Genomic DNA, 7076 nt, shown 5'->3' on the forward strand with positions numbered 1-7076 from the left:
TTTCAAAGGAGTAGGGCATCGGCCCCATATGCCAGAGGTGGTGGGTTAGAACCCAGCCCTGGCCAAAAACTGCAAAAACAAACAAACAAACAAACAAAAACACTTTTATCCCTAGAGCTATTGTAATAATAAAAATGAAAACAAATATTCAAAAAACAAAGGAAATCTTTCTCTGCATGAAATGCCCTGACCCAGAGATTCAAACTGTGAACAAAAAGCTCCTGGATGTACATGAGAGTAAGAAGGGGGTCAGCCCCTGAGAGCTTGTTATGGGAGTGGACCCATCACACCCCTCATGTCCCTGTTTTTTTCCTGGTGTTCTCCACCCATACAGAGAGGTGATGCCCATTTAATAAGCTTCACTAGACAGCAGGGGAGTTTAAAGGAAAAGTAAAATGCAGTGTTATCCTATCAGTCTGAGGCATTAAGGAGAATACAGGACACAGCTGGATTCAGGGGTTTATGCAACCTTCCTGAGCCCAGCCTGGGCCCAGTTGCAGGCTGACAGGGTGCCCACCACCCTGGCCTGCCCGTCTGCAGTGTTCCCTGAGACCACATACAGCAGGTGTTCATGGCTGCATGCCAGAGTCTCTCCACGATACTTCAAATTGCAAACAGCTGAGCTTGTCTTCAGTTTCAGTGTTGGTCAAGGTTCTCCAGAAAGACAGAGAGAGGAGATGGCAGGGAGTGGCTCGTGGGATCCCAGGCAGCAGCAGGCTGCAGGAGGCAGGGAGAAGTCTGTCCCACCTGTGGGTGGCTGGCCTTTCTACACCACTCGGCCTTCAGATGGGGGCCCACGTTGGGGAGGGCCTCCTCAGAGGACAGACGCTAATGTTAGCCTGGCTGAGACGGTGTGGGGCCGTGTTGGGCATCCACAGCTCTGCCAAGGGGCACACAGCGTTAGGTGTGCGCACACAGCATTAGGTGTGCACACAACAGCAAATGAGCTAAATGTCTTGTGCTACATCCCCAAAAGAGAATTTTACACAGCAATTAAAATTAAATTAATGTAAACTTACAATGACATAGATAGGTATTTATGTGCATTTTAACTGACAGAACCATAGAGGTGGATCACCACATACAGCACCACTCCAGTGATGTGACAGTGTGTCAGGTGTGTGTGACACAGTTGTTCACACACAGAAGGAGCCGTCTTTGAGAACATCACACACCAACACTCACCTATGTGACACACGCTAACATTTCCTTGTATTTTCTTCAAATATAATAACATTATTTAAAGGAAAAAATGGGGAGTGAATTCTATCATCATTAGTAACAGAATCTTCATGTAAAGAGTAAATTAAGTTATAAATGAATCCACCTGCATTTAGCAAACTAAAGAGCAGCGAAGTCATCCAGTGATGAGGGACTGTGTGTGTCCACAGCCCGGCTGGCTTAACAAATAACCCAGACCAGCTTGAACAACAGGAACTCATTTTCTGTCAGGCTTGGAGGCTGATGCTGAAGTCAGTGTGTCCATGGGTGGGCTCTGGCCAGGCCTCATCCCAGGGCTTGAACGGGTACATCTCTGTGTCCACTGGTGGGAGAAGCAGCTGCTCCCTGTTCTCTCCCTGGAGGGCCCTGACCCCCACAATGGCCTCCTCAGGCCCCACCTAGACCCACCTGCTCCCAAAGGCGTCCTCCGCACAGGCCATCACCCATAACCAGGAGGGTTAGGACTGTGGGGGATGGCGGTGAACAGTCCAGTCTGTAGCCCAGCAACTGGGCAGAGAAGGCCAATCCAGGAAGGACATCAAGGAAGTGACGTCTTCAGTGTAATCTATCTGGCACCAGACTTGGTGAAATGGGAACGTAGGCCACATGTGAGAAGTGTGTGAAGTGTGGGATGAATGCAGAGCTGGGAGGACCGCGTCTTCCTCACACGCTGTCTCGTTAACTTTACACAGCCGGGCAGCTTCTCTGTTATTTTTGAAGAAATGTCTTCTGAACACCTATTGAGCACTCCATGTCCCACTGTGAGCTGGCCAAGGTATGAGGCTTTGCCAAGGTGCCAAGATGCTGCAGCTGGTGTGTCGCCCGTGTCTGTAGCACTGACCTCACCACTGGGTGAACAGAAGTCACCCTCATGAAACAGCCAGCTGCATCCCGACCCTCAGGTAGGGCAGGCACAAGGCGCTCTCCCTTCCCACTGGCCCTACCACCTGGCCCAGCTTCCACACACATTGAGTGTTTCAAAACAAGGTGAGCAATCAATACATTTTTTAAATATTGCCACTTAAGCTTCAAATTTTTCTAAATTGCTTTACTTTTATTTCAGTTGTTACAGTTCGATAAGACTTAACAAACTGCCATTAAAAAGTAAGAAATCCCACCTGTTTACTCCTTTAAAAAATATTCACTGTGATTTTTTTTTTCTGTGCCAGTTACTGAGGCTAGAGGATAAATGCATGAGTTACGAGGCCTCACAGACCTGGAGACTAAGGAAATCAACACAGAGAAACCACCCCAGAGCAGGCAACACCCATTACTCAGTTCTTGGGTTTCTCCAGATCTTGTGCCCACCTGGGGCAAAAATCATCTTCTGGCCACACCTGAGGGTCCTGCAGAAAAGTACGTGGTGCGTTTTATGGACACAGCCCCTGCAGACAGCCTGCCTGGCGTGCTGGTGTCTCCATGGAACAGCCGTCCGCACCTCTGTGACAGCAGATGAGTGTCCCCCACGGCCCCTCCTGTCCAGCCACTGCCCTGACATGTTTCCACACACATGCTTCTGCTGTGTGACCAGGGAGAGAGGAGACTGGTGGCAGATTTCAGACGGAACTTCAGAAAGTCGTGAGCATAAGATCTGTAATCCCAGTCGGCTGCTGAACGGCCGCTCTCACACATCCCAGGCACTTTCTATCCTCTGCTTCTCTGAGAAACCTGTTGCACATGTGCTGGGATGACACACAAGTGAGGGTGTTATGTGTGTTTGTAACTTTCACTTTTTTCAATAGTATTGACTTGATATTTGTATTTTTTCTCTGACATTGGCATGAAGTTGAAGTGAAAGATTTCTTCAGGTTCCTCGATGTGTGTTGCTAGTTTTCCAGTAAAACTATAAAAGCATCCTTAGTGGAGTCATGAATGGTAATGAGATCAAACATCTGTTCTTAGGAGGGTAGACAGGTGGAGAATTGTTGACATTTCAACAAAGCCAGATAAATTTTGGGTCAGTGGCTAAAATTTACAGTTGGCTTGGGAAATACTTTTCTAACATTAAATATTAAGTTCTAGAGTGTTAAAATATGTACCAAGCCCTCTCTTTGAGAAAGTTTCCTTTTTGTCCTGGAAGAAGGATTAAGGCGCTTGCTGGCTACAGGACAGACAAGGACAGACACCAGAGGTTTGGGGGTGTTCTGTCAGCACAAAATATCCTGTACTAAAATCCTACAGTAAAACTTAAAGATCATTCCTTACCAATGGAATGGTCAAAGTGGTTGTGATGATGTAAATGAAAAGATACACATTAGAGCAGAAGGCAGGAAAACACAGGGTTAGGAAAATCCCCCACGGTGCGGATTAGCTTAAGGTTAGTGAGGTATAGTCAAAGATTCTAAATGGAAAATGAAGCCTTTTCCTTAACTTTTCCCAGGTGAACAAAGGAAGCATGATGTGGTCTCCCACCAGCAAGAAGCCTATTTCACACACCTGAAACGCCAGTCCCAGGAATAGTAAGGAAGTAAGAACAGTACGTCAGCTTTTTCTGTTGCTGCCAAATAAAATAAACTACATCAGCACTGCACTCAATAATCCATTTCAAAACATGTACATATATGTGTGTGTGCATGTGTGTGCGTGTATATGATACATAGTCCCAAATTGGGAAGGTCAACTGTTATCAAAAGATCTTAAAATTGTTCAGTTCTGAGTAAATTCAACTCTAAACTCAACCAGTTGGAAAATTGTAACTACTGAGCTGGAAAATCCATCCCAGTGATCGGGGGAAGGTGCCCATTGTATGTTCTAATGAGTAAAAAGTTCACAGGGCTGGCAGGTCACGGGCCAGAACCCACCTGACTCATTCTGGTATCTCAGAGTTTATTTCTGCTCTGATAACAACAAACTCATACTTCAGTGGAACCTTTGAGTAATAACTAATGTTTAACAGAACCCAAGCACATCAGGGTAAGGTGTGTGGATATCGGCTGTCACCTGGACTTGGGCTTGGCACCATAGAGGGAACCAACACTGGTCTATGAGGTAGAAACAGACACTTCATTCATCATCACGAGCTTGGTCTGGTGATGTCAGCAGGGCCTGGGCAGGTGACCTCCTGGGAGTGTTTGCAGAGTCCCAGGGGCTCCTCCCAGGTGCTCATGGGGGCCCCTGTGTCCCTAGAGTCTGGGCTCCTGCCTGGCTCTCCCTGCCCTCTGGGCTGGAGGAATCCTGCACAACTTAAATCATTCTCTTCAAACTCTCATTTTTAAAGAAATGGCTTTGGAAGTCCTATAGAACACCACCTGCTAATGAGATTTGTCACGCCTTTTTATTGCAGTTATTTTTATAAATGGGTTTCTTCACAATAAACTTAATAGATTAGTAGCAGGAATCTATGGTCAAGCCTAGTAAGCACACACAGTATTTTAATTGATTATACAGAAAATGTTAGGTTTGAAAATGGAATTTCTTGCAAAAATTGTTCACATAATAAACTTTTATAAGATAGTAATAAAATACTTTTGGTAATGAATTCATATATAACATTATGTAACTCTCCTAACCTTAGAATGTTTAAATTCAGTCCTAATCAGGAGATAAAAGTACCTAGCATATTTCAAAAAACTCCAATAATTTCAAACTAAATGAGAGGAAGACTAATAAATGCCTTTTCATCACCAAAACCTAAGTTATGTTTTAATCTCTCTGCCTTACACACTATATAATTTAAGACAATTAAACTGTTTAACATTTTTTAGTATCTTTTAACATAGGATTAAAATTTTAATATTTAGAAACTATACCCACCAAAATTAATGGTTATCATGACTGTTGGATCTGCTCCCCCGAGGCAGGTAGTGAAACACATCTCCAAATGTGCCGCCTCTAACTGCAGAGTCTGTTCCAAGGTTGCTGGTATTTACGGGACACTCACCACGCGCACACCACGTCTGCTAAGGGCCTCCCGTGTGATCTCACTGAATCTTCAGACTTAGGCAGAGAGATTCTTCCCCATCTGACTTGTGAGGAAGCTGAGATCCTGTGGCTCCCCTTGGGCCACCTAGGGTGTGCAGCACAGAGCCACACATCTGAGCCCTGTCATGGCCTCCTTTCCCGTCTATGTGTGACTCTTCTCCAGTTATGCAGGAAAGCCCCAGGCTGTTCAGTTGGCCCCACAGCCGAGCTAGGACCACCGGCTTGGGTGCAGGGAACGGGCCTGGCCAGGTGTGACCAGCAGATAGCAGGCTGCGTGGTGAGAGCAGGTGACTCTGGGAGGTTATGTGATGGGTGTGACCTTTACGGCCACTGCAGAGGCTGTGGGTGAAAGTCCCCGGTAACCTGTTCCAACGGCTCATAATTTGGAAGGAAAACTGCCCAGGAAGGTGGACTCGAGGTGTCTTGATCAACTTGGGAGTGGAGTAATACCCATAGTAATTTGGGTACAGGCGGACACGCATGGTATTTCTCCTGCATACCTGAGGACGCACAGGGGCTACTACATGCTACGGTCGCTAACATTGTTTAAGAAAACAAAAGTGAGCTCGGCGGCCAGACATCCTGAGTCTGAATCCAAACCTGGCTACAATGTGGTTGGGTGATGGTGGAAAAGTTAAGTTCTTTGTACCACGGCTTTATCTTCTCAAAAATGAGGATGATAATGAGCCTATGTCAAGTGACTTGATGCCCAGAGATGCCTATAACGTCCTGGGCACTAAACCTAAAAAGGAGACAGCTGTCATGCACTGGTCTAAAATAACATTTGCAATGCATATAAATTATTTGTCAGGGGTGGCACCTGTGGCTCAAAGGTGTAGGGCGCCGGCCCCATATACTGGAGGAGGTGGTGGGTTTAAAACCTGGCCCTGGCCAAAACAAAACCCAAAAAACTGCAAAATAAACAAATAAATAAATAATCTGTCAAAGGAAATAAATGAAGTAAAAGGCTTTCTTTCATCCCTTCATTACTCATGAAATCTAAAATTATTGAGTTTAAATCTGATGAATAATGGTATACGATACAGCCTCAAAACATCTCCTTACTAACTAGTATTTACAATGAAAAAAGTCGGTTGCTCAGTGGACAGCCCATGCACGTCAGTGACCAGAGATCACCTCCTCCAGAGAAATTGGCCTCTCTTTTGCCTCATGCCACATCTGCGGGCTTTGGAAGTCTCTACTCCCCTAGCAGAGGTGTGTAGCCCACAGGGCAGAGTCTGCCTCAGGCCTCCCTGCAACTCCCTAGCACCTGCCGCAGCCCCGGTAGCCTGGTCTGGGTCTGAGCTGCTCGGTGCTCAGGGGCTCAGATGGGGTGGGGGGCAAAACCCCTGGGGCACCTGCCTCACCAGTCTGGAGGGAAAGAAGATAGCGTGTGTGCCTGTGTGTGCACATGCGTGTGCCAGTGCCCTTGTGGGTGCCATGCATGTGTGAGTGCGTGTGCCCGTGTGTCCTTGTGTGTGTGTGTGCAGTACGTTGGTGTGCTGTACGTGTGCCCATGTGTGCCCGTGTGTCTGCCCTGCATGTAATCACACTGGTGCTCCATTTGCAAATAGCACAAAGAGCGAAAGCACAAAGGAGAGACTGGAACTGCCGTCACCTGCAGAGTCACTGGCATCTATCCTGCCCTGTCTGTTCTCCATCTGTACCTGTGGGAGGCCGTGACTGTGTGTGAACACGTCATTCACTGTGAGGTCCCTGGGCGGCTGCTCTTCTTTCAAACTTCTCAGGTACAGTATCTACTAAAGCAGGCATCCTCAAACTTTTTAAACAGGGGGCCAATTCACTATCCCTCAGACCGTTGGAGGGCCAGACTATAGTTTTAAAAAAATATATGAACAAATTCCTATGCACACTGCACATATCTTATTTTGAAGTAAAAAACAAAAAGGGAACAAATACAATTCACACCGCTT

The sequence above is a fragment of the Nycticebus coucang genome, chromosome 4, assembly GCF_027406575.1.
Source record: "Nycticebus coucang isolate mNycCou1 chromosome 4, mNycCou1.pri, whole genome shotgun sequence".
Classification (NCBI taxonomy): domain Eukaryota; kingdom Metazoa; phylum Chordata; class Mammalia; order Primates; family Lorisidae; genus Nycticebus; species Nycticebus coucang.